Source organism: Terrapene carolina, unplaced genomic scaffold, assembly GCF_002925995.2.
Source record: "Terrapene carolina triunguis isolate 2854851 unplaced genomic scaffold, T_m_triunguis-2.0 Scaffold62, whole genome shotgun sequence".
Lineage (NCBI taxonomy): Eukaryota > Metazoa > Chordata > Testudines > Emydidae > Terrapene > Terrapene triunguis.
Window position 1 is genome coordinate 57982370 of NW_020664413.1, and position 14029 is coordinate 57996398.

Below are 14029 nucleotides of genomic sequence, written 5' to 3' on the forward strand. Positions count from 1 at the left end.
CCCTGCCCTCATGGCAGCACCAAATACTGTCTAGACCATCCCGGATGGACATTTATCTAACCTACTCTTAAATATCTCCAGAGATGGAGATTCCACAACCTCCCTAGGCAATTTATTCCAGTGTTTAACCACCCTGACAGTTAGGAACTTTTTCCTAAAGTCCAACCTAAACCTCCTTTGCTGCATTTTAAGCCCATTGCTTCTTGTTCTATCCTTAGAGGGTTACTTTTTAAGTAACAGCTGTCAAAATACAACAGTGACACAAGTATACTTTACCCATAAACAGGGCCGGCTCCAGGCACTAGCGCAGGAAGCAGCCAATGGAAAGGGGCGGCATGTCCAGGTCTTCGGCAATTCGGAGGCGGGTCCCTCAGTCCCTCTCGGAGGGAAGGACCAGCTGCCAAATTGCCGCCGAAGAATGAAGCGGCGCAGTAGAGCTGCCGCCGGATTGCCGCCGATCGCAGCTTTATCTTTTTTCCCCCCCCCTTCGCCGCTCGGGGCGGCAAAAGAGCTGGAGCCGGCCCTGCCCATAAAAGGATTGCAGACATGGTATCTGCCCATCATTATGTTTTATCCATTTAACAGTGGTGCCCACTTGTGAACCAATCTATTGTACCCAAAAATCATTACTACCTAAGAAAAAAGAATATGAAGATGTAATTGTAACACCACCACAAAACCTCTCCAGAACATAGTCATCTCTACTTGGCCTGGGATAGCACATTTTCTGTTACTTATCTCTTTATCAAGCTAAACTCCCCTGTTGGTCTGTCTGCATCCATCTGTTGTCTCTTGTCTTATACTTAGATTGTAAGCTCTTTGGGGCAGAGACTGTGTTTTTTTGTTCTATGTTTGTGCAGCGCCTAGCACACTGGGGTCCTGGTGCATGAGTAGAGCTCCTAGGTGCTACAATAATATAAATAATAATAAGGAGAAGAGGAGCCAGGCTTATAGCCATGAAGAGGTGACTCCTCAAGCCCAACCTTTGCTGGTTTTGCGAAGGCTGAGAAGGGGGAGAGATCAAAGGAAACATCAAATCATTATAGGATCCTGGGCCTAGAAAAAGGAGGGGGGTGAGTGAGTTGCCTTAGGCTGCCCAGGGCATCTCAGAGAAAACTGACATGCTGGCAAGGGAACACGCAGACAGACAGCATGCTGCAAGGACAGTCAGTTTCTCCCAGCCGGAGATGGTAGTTAGCTGAGCTGCGGGGAACTTACAAAAGGAAGCAAGGAAAGATCGAAGTGTAAGACACATGCATATAGACGTTTTAATGGTTTTACCCTTTGCTCTATGCGCTTCGTACCTTTGGGGGAATGAATAAAGAATGATTTGGTCTGAAGGTGCTATTTTTGAGTCCCTTTAACCACCTCGCTGGTCACAGGTCCATGGAGTGAAAGGACTCACACGGAACACATGCAGCTGGATTACCATGGTTGGGAAACGGGGACTGCAGCCCAGACACTCGGTCCCAGAGCTGTTGCACTGCATGCTTCCGCCCAGAGGCAGGTACAGGGAGCCAGGCCTGTCCCATAAGAGGTGGTCTTAAGAGGGACTATATGGGAGTCTAAAGTGCAGTTCATCCTGTAACTGTGACATTTGGTATTTAGCATCACCTCTTGAAAAATGTATCACCCAGGCAAGTGCTGTAGTGCTTCAGTGTAGACACTCTACATTGATGGGAGTGGTTCTTATGTCACTGTACTTAATCCACCTCCCCGAGAGGCAGGCAGTTACTATTTGCATATGTGCAATACAAGCACATCTTTCTGAAAGTTTAGTCCATCTGAGCACAGTTGGTGCTGAATAGCAAAGAAAGCATTCAAAATCTAAACAACAGGACGTGGGATGTGAGTTTGTGTGTATGCAAAAAGCAAGGGTGAGCTAGTTTTGAAAGAATAAGAAGTCACCAGTTTCTAAAACCAAACTCAGCCCTTTTTTAAGTTTCTGAATTGTGTGGATTAGAAATTGATCAAATTTTGCAGCTTGTTTCTACCTTCATAATAGGTCAAACCCAAACCCTGGAAGTTATCAAAATTCAGTCAGTGAATCATGTCTTCATTTAATTACGATGCCAAATGGAACAACCGCAAGTAAAAAAAGTACCAACAAAATAATCATCTACAACTACACCCTTCCAGCATCACTTTCTAAAAGGTACTGCTGTCACCGCACGCACTCACCAGTATTCTTAAAACTGCATGTATTGCACTGGACCTGAACACCCACAAACTTTGGAGAAGTACAGATCCAAATCTAAAACTCAGATTATCTTTGGCATCAATATGTTTATTTTGCTTCCATTGTCTATCTAGGACTGGAACCAAGTTTAGCTAGATGAAATGAGGAAAGAAGACTATATAGTTTTTCTGGCTAGGATTGTCTATGGCAGTGAAGGTAATCTCAAGCGAGATTTTCTTCTCATGTGATTCCCAGTGTAAAGTGTCAGAGGTAGATGCTCCTCTGAATTCCTGACTGTAATTCTCAGTAAGCAAGAAATGAACTACACACATTCATTGATGAGAAAATAGGTCCCTAGTTTGTTTAGTATGACAGGATAGGTTTCTTGACAGATGTATGCAGCACTGTGGTTTACCAGACTCAGGGCCGGCTCCGGGCACCAGCCCAGCAAGCAGGTGTTTGGGGCGGCCAAGGGGAAGGGGCAGCACGTCGGGCTGTTCGGCGGCAATTTGGCGGCGGGTCCCTCTCAGAGGGAAGCACCTGCCGCCGAAGTCCCACCGAAGAAGAAAGCGGCGCAGTGAAGCTGCTGCTGGAGTGCCGCCAATTGCGATCGCGGCTTGTTTTTTTTTCCACCGCTTGGGGCGGCAAAAACCCTGGAGCCGATCCTGACCAGATCCCAAATAAACCTGGCCCTCAGTGTCTGAATACCAAACTGTTTGCACACTTCCGCCTAGTTAGCCAAGGGCTATTTAAACCTTACAAAGATAGGCCTAAGGCAAAAACCTGGATCTAAACTCACCCCAGGTGTGGACCTGACCTGGATCTAGATTGAGGAATTCGAATTCTTTTTTATGTACTCGAAATGTTATTTCTGGAGAAACCGTTAGTATTTTTTAAAATCCCAACACTTTTTACCCTCTGATTTTAATTCTTTGAACTGCCCCACCCTGCCCTGCACTCTGATGGCTTGCTTCATTCACACAGATTATTATTCTTTACACTTCCTAGCCCGGCTATGCTTATTGCTAAGTGGCGGCGAGAATTAATGCACATCTATCCCCTTTCCTTCTATTGGCAAGTTAACGGGCTTCTGTTTCTCCAATCCTGATGCTGGACCCTTCCCCCTGACATTAGTTTGGGCTCAACAATAGTTTTAAAGAAAATAAATGTGGAAACATAAGAAAACCAAAATGCAACATATGCTCAGGGCTAAAAAGAAAAGCCAAGAGCAGACGTGAAAATATCAAAGAAAAAGACACCAGTTAAAAACTCTTTACAAATCAGAGCCAATTGGAAATATTAGAAAAGAAGGATTGTACTTTCACTCGATACAGGTCAAGGAAAGCACTAAATACTTATTCCCCTTTCTTTTAGTGCAGAGCTACTAGAGGTTTTGTTTTACTACATAGCTGTCACAGAGACTCGAAGGTATCGGAGTTGTTGATCCAGGGTTGCCTTCCTCACTCTCTTCTCTTCTCTTGCTATTGAGAAGAAGAGGGATGTGTTATAGTCATCTTTGTAGCAGATTATATTTTCTGTATATACCTCTATTTGCCAGAGTTAGTTGAATTATTGGCTGATGTAAAAGGTTCCTGCCGGGGCTCGACCCTCCAGGGCAGGAGGGGAGCCACACCGACTCCCTGTCCACGAAATAAACAGTCTGTTAGCTCAGCTCTCAGTCCCTTCGGTGCAGGGGCTGAGTAGTCCACAAGCGGTGCAGCAGCCCAGGCCCTCTAGTGCAGGGGGGCTGGGCAAACACACAGTTCCGGAGGCCAGGCCCTCTGGTGCAGGGGCTGGCTAAACAAGCAGTTCAGTTTAGGAGCCCAGGCCCTCTGGTGCAGGGGGGCTGGGCAAACACACAATTCAGGAGGCCAGGCCCTCTGGTGCAGGGGGCTGGCTAAACAAGCAGTTCAGTTTAGGAGCCCAGGCCCTCTGGTGCAGGGGGGCTGGGCAAACACACAATTCAGGAGGCCAGGCCCTCTGGTGCAGGGGGCTGGCTAAACAAGCAGTTCAACGGCCCAGGCCCTCTGGTGCAGGGGGGCTGGGGCACTAGCAGTTCAACGGCCCAGGCCCTTTGGTGCAAGGGGGGGGCTGGGGCACTAGCAGTTCAACGGCCCAGGCCCTCTGGTGCAGGGGGGCTGGGGCAATAGCAGTTCAATGAGGGAAGGCCCAGGCCCTCGCTCAGGGCGGGGCCCACACCGACACTGCTCAGGCCCTTGGAAGCAGGGGCGGAGCAGCTACACAGCTACGGAGCTCAGGCCCCCTTGCACAGGGGCTGAGCAACACTCACTCGGGGGTAAGCCCTGGCGCCGAGACCAGAGCGTTGGGTGAGGGGGAAGCCTGCCACCCATGTGTGGGGTGGCAGGGGGGAACGCAGGCCCACCCACTCCACTGCGTTCCAGCCCGGGGCCCTAACAGCGGTTACTGCCGCTGCCGGTCAGTGGGGTATCCTGACCGAAACACACTGACATGGGTTCGCATGCCTCGACAGCCTGACCGGGGTCGGCTACCCCCGGGCTACTTCCAATCTCCCCCTCAGGGCCTACCTCGTCCGCGGCACCAGGCAGGGTCCAGTCCACCAGCATAGGCTCCTCCCGGCCGGGGCTTGGTGGCAGGTCCGGCAGCTCCGTCGGGAAGTCCGGCCAGTTGTACTTGGGCGGTTCCTCCGGGTAACAGCAGGGCCGAAGGGGTTCTGGTGCGGTCTCACCTTCGGGGTCGCTGTGGGGGGGTTCCAAGGGCTCCCCCCAATGACGGGAACGGACGGGCTCCGGCGGCTCTTCCTCGTAGTGAGCCCGGGGCAGCTCCGGCCAGCTAGGCGAATATCCCCGGGCCTCAGAGGTATCCTGGTCGGGAGCTCTTGGCCGCACGTCTGCTCCCTGCGGTGGCCGGCGCCTGACTGAGCTCTGGCTGCCAGGCTTTATACTTCCTGTCCCGCCCCTTGACTTCCGGGGGGCGGGGACAGGTGGCGGTGGCTCCGCCCACTCAGGTGTCTGCTCCAGTGCTCCCTCCTCTGGGCAGGAGGGGAGCCACACCGACTCACTACAGCTGATCAGACTAATTTATCCCACTTTTTCTACTCATGAATTGATCATAGCTCCAATTCCTACCATCTCTCGCAGACAAAAGGATGCCAACAACAACATCCAAATTGATCATAAATTCATCCTGATTTCTACGAGTTAATCATGAGTTTTCACCAAACAGCTTATATACATACACCTCAACTGATGGGTTGTTCATAAACTGTTGTCTTTGCAAATACCCTTGTTTGTTTATTTTCCCCAATGGTGTATAGCGGGTCGCCTAATTCACATGCTATTGTTTCTGCTCTCTGATTGAATGGCTGAAACTTTTAAAACAGGAGTATAACAAATGAAGCATATCAGCTAATGAGCAGCTGCTAATGCATCTCTGTTATGAGTTACCAGGTGAATAATAATTTGTGTTAAAATTTACAAAATGTTTAGAATTCATAAATATACTGGCAATTGAAATCCTCAAATAAACATGACCCCAGAACACCAGCAGAGAGCTCTAATCATGAATATAGTCATGAATCACTTTCTTCTATTATTAAACCAGTGCTGCTGCTTACTAATTTGTCTCATCTCTGCAGGGTACTTTGGGAAAAAAAATTAAGATTTTAATTGAATAGAACACAAAATACAAACTCCATAAGCAACTAACCATGGACATTTGACTAAAACTTAATCCGAGAATTTGACAAAACAAGGGCAAATAATACAGGTTCGCTTGTGTTTAGAAACAGGACACTTAATTTTTTAAACATTATAAGGAGGCAGCATGGTCTAGAATGGAAGACTGAGGCTTGTTTACACATACAGCACTGCAGTGGTGCAGCTGTAGTGTTTAGTGAAGACGCTACCTACACCGACGGGCAAGCTTCCCTGAGGGGTGGTAGCTATGTCAACGGGAGAAGCCTTACCATCAACATAGCGCTGTTTACACCGGGGGTTAGGTCGATATAACTACGTCGCGTAGGGGTGTGAATTTCCACACCCCTAAGTGCATAGTTATACCAGCATAAGTTGGTCGTGTAGACCAAGCCTGGGAATCAGGAGACCTGGGTTTCTCATCCTAACAGTGTCTTGCTGCCTTTCAGAGGTGTTGTGAACCTACCTATCTGACTTGGTAATTCTATTATGCACATTCCCATGGCATCTGGGTTTTAACTAATGCATGTGAAATGCTTTGAGCGCCTTGAAAGGAAGGCACTTTTAAAATGGTGTGTATGATGCTTTTTAAAAACTAGTATGGATTCCCCAAACCATCCAGCTTGTTCAGGGTGGTAGGGTTTATTTTTATACACTCTCCTCTAAGGAATATTTTGAAAGAAATGTTTATATGGTGAGTTAAGGCAGGATTCATTTTTCTAAGAAGTGTCCAGTTTAAAATTAAGAAGTACTTCCCAGAATTTTGGTCACTGGTTCCTGAGTGGAAATATTTGAAGCTGTTGCTAGCATATTTATAATGTTTAATATTCCATCCCAGAAAACATTTCTAATTTACTATGACTCAGTATTTTTTTTTTTTTTTTTTTATATAAAAACAATGAAACTTCTGTTTTTCATCGAATTTTGGCAGAGAATGACACTGCAGGCTGGCTTTGGCAGAACCACAGTCTGAGAAAAGGTCATTCTTTTGGCAGAAAGTTGTTGATTTTGGACATCGTCTAGGTTTGCCCAGGCCTATGGAAGCCACTGTCTTCAGGTGAAGAAATCACATGAAAGTGCTTATTCTACAAGTTACTCTTTATTAGTGTCAACCAAAATAATCACTTCCTGTGAGGGACACTCAGCATGAGGTAATCCCAAGGACTATGTTCCACTGTATTATTAGGCTGGGCTGTTTAGCAGCTCCACAGATATTTCCTTAAAGGGGACGGTAATTGTATTGCACAATAAATTCTGACTTCATAAAGAGGACTGTTTGTTCCTGAGTTTGTAAATAGGGGGAGAACTGTATAGGGAAGGTCTGTCAGATGGGTGCTGTATATATTAAAAAAATAAAAAAAAAAATCAGGAAACCCAAGAGATAAGAAGGCATGCATTTAACACTTTCATAATCAAAACATTATGGGCCAAATCCTCAGCTGATGTACAGTCATAGTTCCACTGAAGCCAGGGTTGGACTTAGGGGCAGGTGACCTAGGTGACCCCCTGGGGTGCTGGGCCGGGGTGGGGTGGGGTGCCGGGTTTAGGATGCTGTTTTTGTTGTTAGTGATAAAAGGGAAAATAGAATGTTTGAAGTAAAATGTTCCATGTGTTCTGTATGTGGATTCATTTTTCACTAACCTCCTACATTGTTCTGGACCTTTGTAGAATCTCATGGAACCTTCCAGACTTTCTGAGAACTACATTTTGCTTATATATGGCATGAATGAATACAGATTTACAGATCCTAGCATGCAAATTTATCATCTTATATGACAGGGATAAATGATGCATGTAATTTGTGCATCAAAGTTGTGAAATGGGCTACAAATGCAATACAAAATAAGGTATTCCAAAGTTTAACAAATGCAGTTGCGGGTGCCAAAGACGCTCCTCGCCTGGGGTGCCATTTGGTCTAGGGCTGGCCCTGACTGAAGCCAGTGGAGCTCTGACAGTTCACACCAGCCGAGGCTCTGCCCCTATATTTATGCAGTGTGGATAATTCAGGACTACTATAAAAACCTTAACCTTGACATACCCTGAGAATGGGTCAGATTTTTAAAAGTGCCTGAGTGACTCAGGAGCCTAAGGTCCATTTTCAAAAGTAACTGGCACCGTGGAGGCTACCTCTCATTGCAAGCCAGTGGGATTTAGGCTCATGAATACTTAAGTTGCTTCTGAAAATTTTACTCTTGATGTCAATGGTATTGGACAGCTAAATTCCTTTGAGGCTCTGGGCCATTGGTGCTTTTGAAAATGTTACTCTTTCTTTAAATTTATTGTTGCAGTAACTTTTTTTGTACTTAATTTATTTGTTTTTATACAGATAAAAGAGGGAAGGAAGGGTGTAGAAATGAAATACTATCTGGGCTTTATAATGGGGTTTCCATAGGCCCCGGGCACTGTGGAGCATTACTCATCTTTGGTACAGTACCTCTCAATTGCCATTTCCCTGTTGTTTAGACAGCACTTTGTTCCCAACTGTCAGGGTCGGCTCTAGGATTTTTGCCGCCCAAAGCAAAAACAATTTTGGCCGCCCCCCCCGTTTTTTAATTACCCCACCCCCGGCTCCGCCTCAACTCCGCCCCTTCCCCAAATCCCCAGCCCTGCCTCCTCCCCCCAGGCTCTCAAGCCTAGGAGGGAGGGAGGGGGAGAAGCGGTGCCCGCGCCGCGGCTGCTCGGAGTCTCCCCCTCCCTCCTAGGCTCTCAAACCTGGGAGGGAGGGCGAGTAGCGGCGCGCGAATCGGCTGTTTCGCGCGCCACGGCGCGCGAGCAGCAGCAGCAGCAGAGGTGAGCTAGGGCGGCCGGGGCACATTTTTAGGGGCGGCATTCTGGCGCCGGCCATGCCGCCCCTAAAAATGTGCCGCCCCAAGCACCAGCTTGTTTTGCTGGTGCCTAGAGCCGGCCCTGCCAACTGTTGTCCTGTACCCTACCTCAGGCAAAGCAGCTATCTCAAGAACTGCTAGAGTGTCCTGATTTTGTAAAAATTGACTCAGTTTTCTCCCACAAACACTGAATATGTTATTAGCATCAAAACAGAGGCAGCTCCCATCTTGGGGACACGAGCAGGGGATTCTTATCAAAACTGTCTTCACTCAGCAGATGCTAAGGGCCAGATCCTCAGCTGATGTAAATTGGCATAGCTCGTTTGACATTAATGGAGCTACGCAGGTTTGTTCTGGCTGAGGTTCTGGTCCTGCTTCACCTTCTCTACTGAAGTGAAACAAGGCCCAGATTGCACTATTGACTAGGATGACCAGAGAGCAAGTGTGAAAAATCGGGACGGGGGTGGGGGGTAATATGAGCCTATATAAGAAAAAGACCCAAAAATCAGGACTGTCCCTATAAAATCGGGACATCTGATCACCCTACCATTGACAAACAACTTTCTGACGATTGGCTAAAGAGAAATGAAGCTCTTCCCCTTAATCTGAAACCCTTCTTATCTTGGAACATTTAGAGTAGAGTATGCATTTTATTTCAGGAGTTTTTAAACATACACATCATCCATAGGGAAGAAATAGCCACCGCCATTTAAGATTAATCAGTCTGCTACAGAAATGCTTCTTTCCCCAGATGTGGAATTCTTCTCCCAAATTCCCCCTCAAAAATACACTGGTTTGAGGCTAGCATTTAAGTCCTGGACAGTGACAGACTTAAGGTCTTGATATCACAAAGTCTAGAAACAGGAACTTTTTTTAAAAGGGGAAATTCCCTTTCCATTGGGACATATAACACTTGCATCTAGCCCTACCTATCAAACTTGCATTGTACCATTGTACCAAACTTACATTGTACCATTTCAGGTACATTTCAAAGGTGTTTTAATATATTTCCATTTTTCCTCCCTTTGAAGGCTCTATACAGATAGAAGAATGCAGAGATAACCCCAATACATTTAAGGACTTTGAAACATTTAGTTACATTTCCCCCCTGTAAAATATGTGTGTACACAATATATTTATAATGGTGTGCTACAATGGTTTTACTGGAAGCCACTGTAGCTCGTGGAGAGGGGAGTGGGCCGGAACACAGGAGATCAGGGCTGTATTCTTGGCTCTGACACTGGGGAGGTGACTTGTCCATGGTCACTCTGCCTGTCTCCCACTCTGTAAAATGGGAATAATTATATGTACTCCTCTTTGTAAAATGCTTCTGAGCCCAACAGATGAAAAGTGCTCCGTAAAAGCAAGCTCGCATATTGAGTGAATACCTTGGGGGGATGACCTGCATAGTTCATACAGTGCCTCATGAATAATGTGACCCTTCAGCAAACTCTTTATATTGCACCATATTATTATGCATTTTCTCTCGCTCAAAAAGTGCGTGGTTACATTCACACACTCCTTCTACTGAGGATTTTTAGGCAAAAGAAAGGTTAAGTACTAACAAGTGGCCTCTAGCACTATTTACACCAAATAGCTCTTTATAGTCGCTTAGAAAGAATGAAGTTGTTTTGAGCTCTTTAGGTGGTGTAATGAGCCCATCTACTTGATCAGCGGAGCACTAGCCAACTAAACAAAATAAACGGAATAAGGTCCACATGAACAACAGCTCAGACACGTATGATCCATATCATGATATGGTGGAGGTGGATTCCATAAGACAATATTAAATATATTCTTTGCACAGTATTATAGTTTAGATCAGTAACTGAAAAGTCAATGATTTCACAGTCTATGCACATAAGTTATATGGGAATCTGGATGACCTGCTGTTTTCCTATTGGATTGACCTGTGTAGGACAAGCTAATGCTAATATAAGGTCACAACTAATGTTCTAGGAAGCCCCTGGGTTTTTATTAGTCTGAGAACAGAGCATGTAGAAATGCATGTTGAGAGCTGCTAGGGTGCAGGGCGACTCCCACTGAAGTCAAGGGGAACCTCATTGAACATTGGAGGACATCCCAAGTCAGTGCTTCCTGATTCTTCTTCACACAATGGGTAAAGTGGTTCTCTGGCTAGGATTTCTTGGGATTGTTTAAAAGGTGCCTGATTTAGTCTCAGAGGAATCACAGTGGACCACATCCACAAGAGAGGAAAATCAGAAAGTTGCCAAAAAATCCAGTCCCAGCCATTATTGGTGTAGCAGGGGACTTTTCTGATGAAAATGAACAGCATTTTCAGCTTTGTGCTGAACATATGGAGTGGTATTTTATGTCTCATGGAATTACTCAAAGAAAAAGATAGGGGCCCCTGAAGCCAATAGCAAAATTCCCATTTATTACAATGGGGCCAGGACTTCATACTGCAAAGGAGAGGAAACATGCACCTCTCCCAGTACAGGACCAAATGACGCTCTCAGTTCCAGCAGTGCAAATGTGGAGTAGCCCCACTGAAACTAGCAAAATGACTCCAGATTTGCACTGATGTGACTACAAACAGAATTTGCCAGACAGAGTCCTAACAGCCTAGCAGATGGAAATCTGAGTTAAAAATGATTAAGGACATAAAAGGTACTTTATGTCCCAAATTAACTTTATTGCAGAATATTACCAGCTATGCCTTCACTATTGCTTAGCAAGGGGAACACTGTCTGAATACCTGGGAAAATTAAAGAAAGATAGAGACGTGTCATTCTGGGCCATTTCTAGATGTTTTCTGACAGGCTTTTCTGTGGTTTGTCCTGAGCTAGGAGCCCTGAGCTCTCATACAACCGTCACCCCCACCTCCACCCCTACCCCTCTGCTCCTTCATCCTTGGCTGTGGAGAAGGACCATAGAGCTGAAGTGACAAAGGGAAGTTTCTAAAGTGTTTAGAAGTAAACAGTTGAAAAACCACTGATTAGAACAGCATGGTCCCAGTTTGGAGGAGAAAGGGAGCCAATGCAAGATGCGTGTCCTTGGAAACAGAACAGTGATTTGTGCTCCTGTTAAAAGCTAGACGGGTTGGTAGTGAGGACTCTGCAAGCTTGCTGAAGAGCATGCCCTTTACACTGGTCTCCACTGCAGGGATCAAAGGGAAAGCCATTAGGCAGCACTAAATACCTCACTGCAGAACACGAGGACTTGGAAAAGGCAGCACCGGAATTGCTGGTCAGCACCGAGAAAATAATACATTGGGTAGTTAAAATGGGCCTGCACGCTACGGATGCAGTTTCTCAAATTGCATATGGACTGTCTCAAACACAATTTGGTAACAGTGCACTTAGAGCCAACACTATGCGCCAGATTGGCCCTGACCCTTCTGAGTGCTACTGCGGGAGGTGGGGAAGGTGGGGAATGGAAAATGGGGAATGGGACAAGGAGCCTTACTCCCCCACCCCATTACTTTCACCTCCCCCCCCGCCCCTCCACAAAGCGTCAGGGACAACTACAGTCCCTGTACTCAGGATTGTTCAAGGTCTGTTCCCCATGCTCTCCCCATCCCAAGAGTCGTGAGGGGCACAGAAAAGAGGGCAGGTAGGTGCAAGGCCATGGCTAAACTGCAGCCAACAGCAGAAGGCGCAGGCTGTGCATTCCCACTGTGCACCAGGGAAGGGATTGTACTTTCTAAGGCACAACCCCGTCCTGCACTCACCAAGGGGTTCACCAACATTCCTGCACTTAGGGATGTGCCTAAATGGCACCATTTTACCCAGTGTGCACAAGAGAGAGACCTGAGCTTTGTGGAAGATTAAGATAAAAGCAGAATGTTGTGTTAAACAACATAATCCAAATCTGATTTTGACAAAGGGGTCAATTCCATCAGCGTTGGAGCCATTATAGGTTAAATCACCTATGTCTGCATTGATTCCAAGTATAGAGAGTATCCAATACCCAGGCAACATCATGTGTACAGTACTTTGACGCGTTTGGGTCTGATAAAAAGTGTGCAGGCTCATCTGCCTGTACCAGTCATAGGATGGCACAGTTTTGCGAGACCAGACCAATATTGGTTAACGAGGCATTTAGGGAGACCAAGAATTCATTGAGATGTTCAATGGTGTTAGAAACTCTGAGCTCAAATTACAATTCCAGTTAGCTTGTAACACATGATCAACAGGCATTGGTTTAGTCATCTCACCTAAAAAACCCATCACTTGATGTGGCATTACACTCCATATTCTTCATAGAAATATTATGATATTAATATGGCATAATTAAGATATGTTTTATGCAAGATGGGTCATGTGAGGTATCATTGAAAAGGTTATGATTTACTGAATGTGTTCACCCAATTTGTATGCATGTATCATTTCTGCATCTGAAGTTAGGAATATTGACTATGTAACAATTACAACTGTGCGTGTACTTGAGGGAACGCCCACCAGACAGTAGGCAATCAGCCTGATTGAGCCATTGAAGAAAGACAATAGAACTTTGGAGATACTAATCTCCCATCATCCTGAGACGCTTCCTGGGATGTTGCTTTGACACTGCAGGGTCATCTGATGATGTTACCTGGTACGAAGTCTCACCTTGGACACTGCTGGTATTTTTCCACTGGAAACAAAGGATTCCCGCCTTATGCAAATTCTATTTAAGGCTGGGGAGTAAATCGATCAAGACTCATCTACATTGCCTCCTGGGCCAAGAAGGAAGATTGCTAAAAACACCTGAAGGGAAAGGCAGTGGTTGAGTCCAGGCTGAGACAGGGGTCCAGTCTGTAAAGAGACATAACTGGAACTCTGAGCTACAGAAACTCTGCAACTTGCCTAAAACAACATTTAGGGTGAGAAATTACATTTTGTAACCTGTTTCTTGAGTGTATTAAGCTTTGTTTGTGCATTTTGTTTTATGTTCTCAGTAATCTGCTTTCTTCTGTTTGCTATCCCTTATAATCACTTAAAATTTACCGTTTGCAGTTAATAAACTTATTTCTTGTTTATTTCAAATCCCAGTTTGTGCAATTTATATGGGGGAGGGGAAGGGGGCAAAAAGCTGTGCATATCTCTCTCCACATTGAGGGAGAGGATGGATTTTTATGAGCTTGCGCTGTGCAGATCTTTCTATACAGTGCAAGACAGTATTATTTTGGGTTTATACCCCAAAGGAGGTGTGCACATGAGTGCTGGGCATTCCCTGAGCTGATTCCCCCCACACAGAGCTAACCTAAGTGTCTCTGTGTCCATCTGCAGCTGGGTGTGGCCTTACCTGTGTGCGTGTGTGTGCGCTAGAGAAGGCTTGAGGGCCTGGAACAGCTAGGACAGGGTGAGGAAACCCAGGCTGGTGGAACGGGTGGAACTAGTGGGACC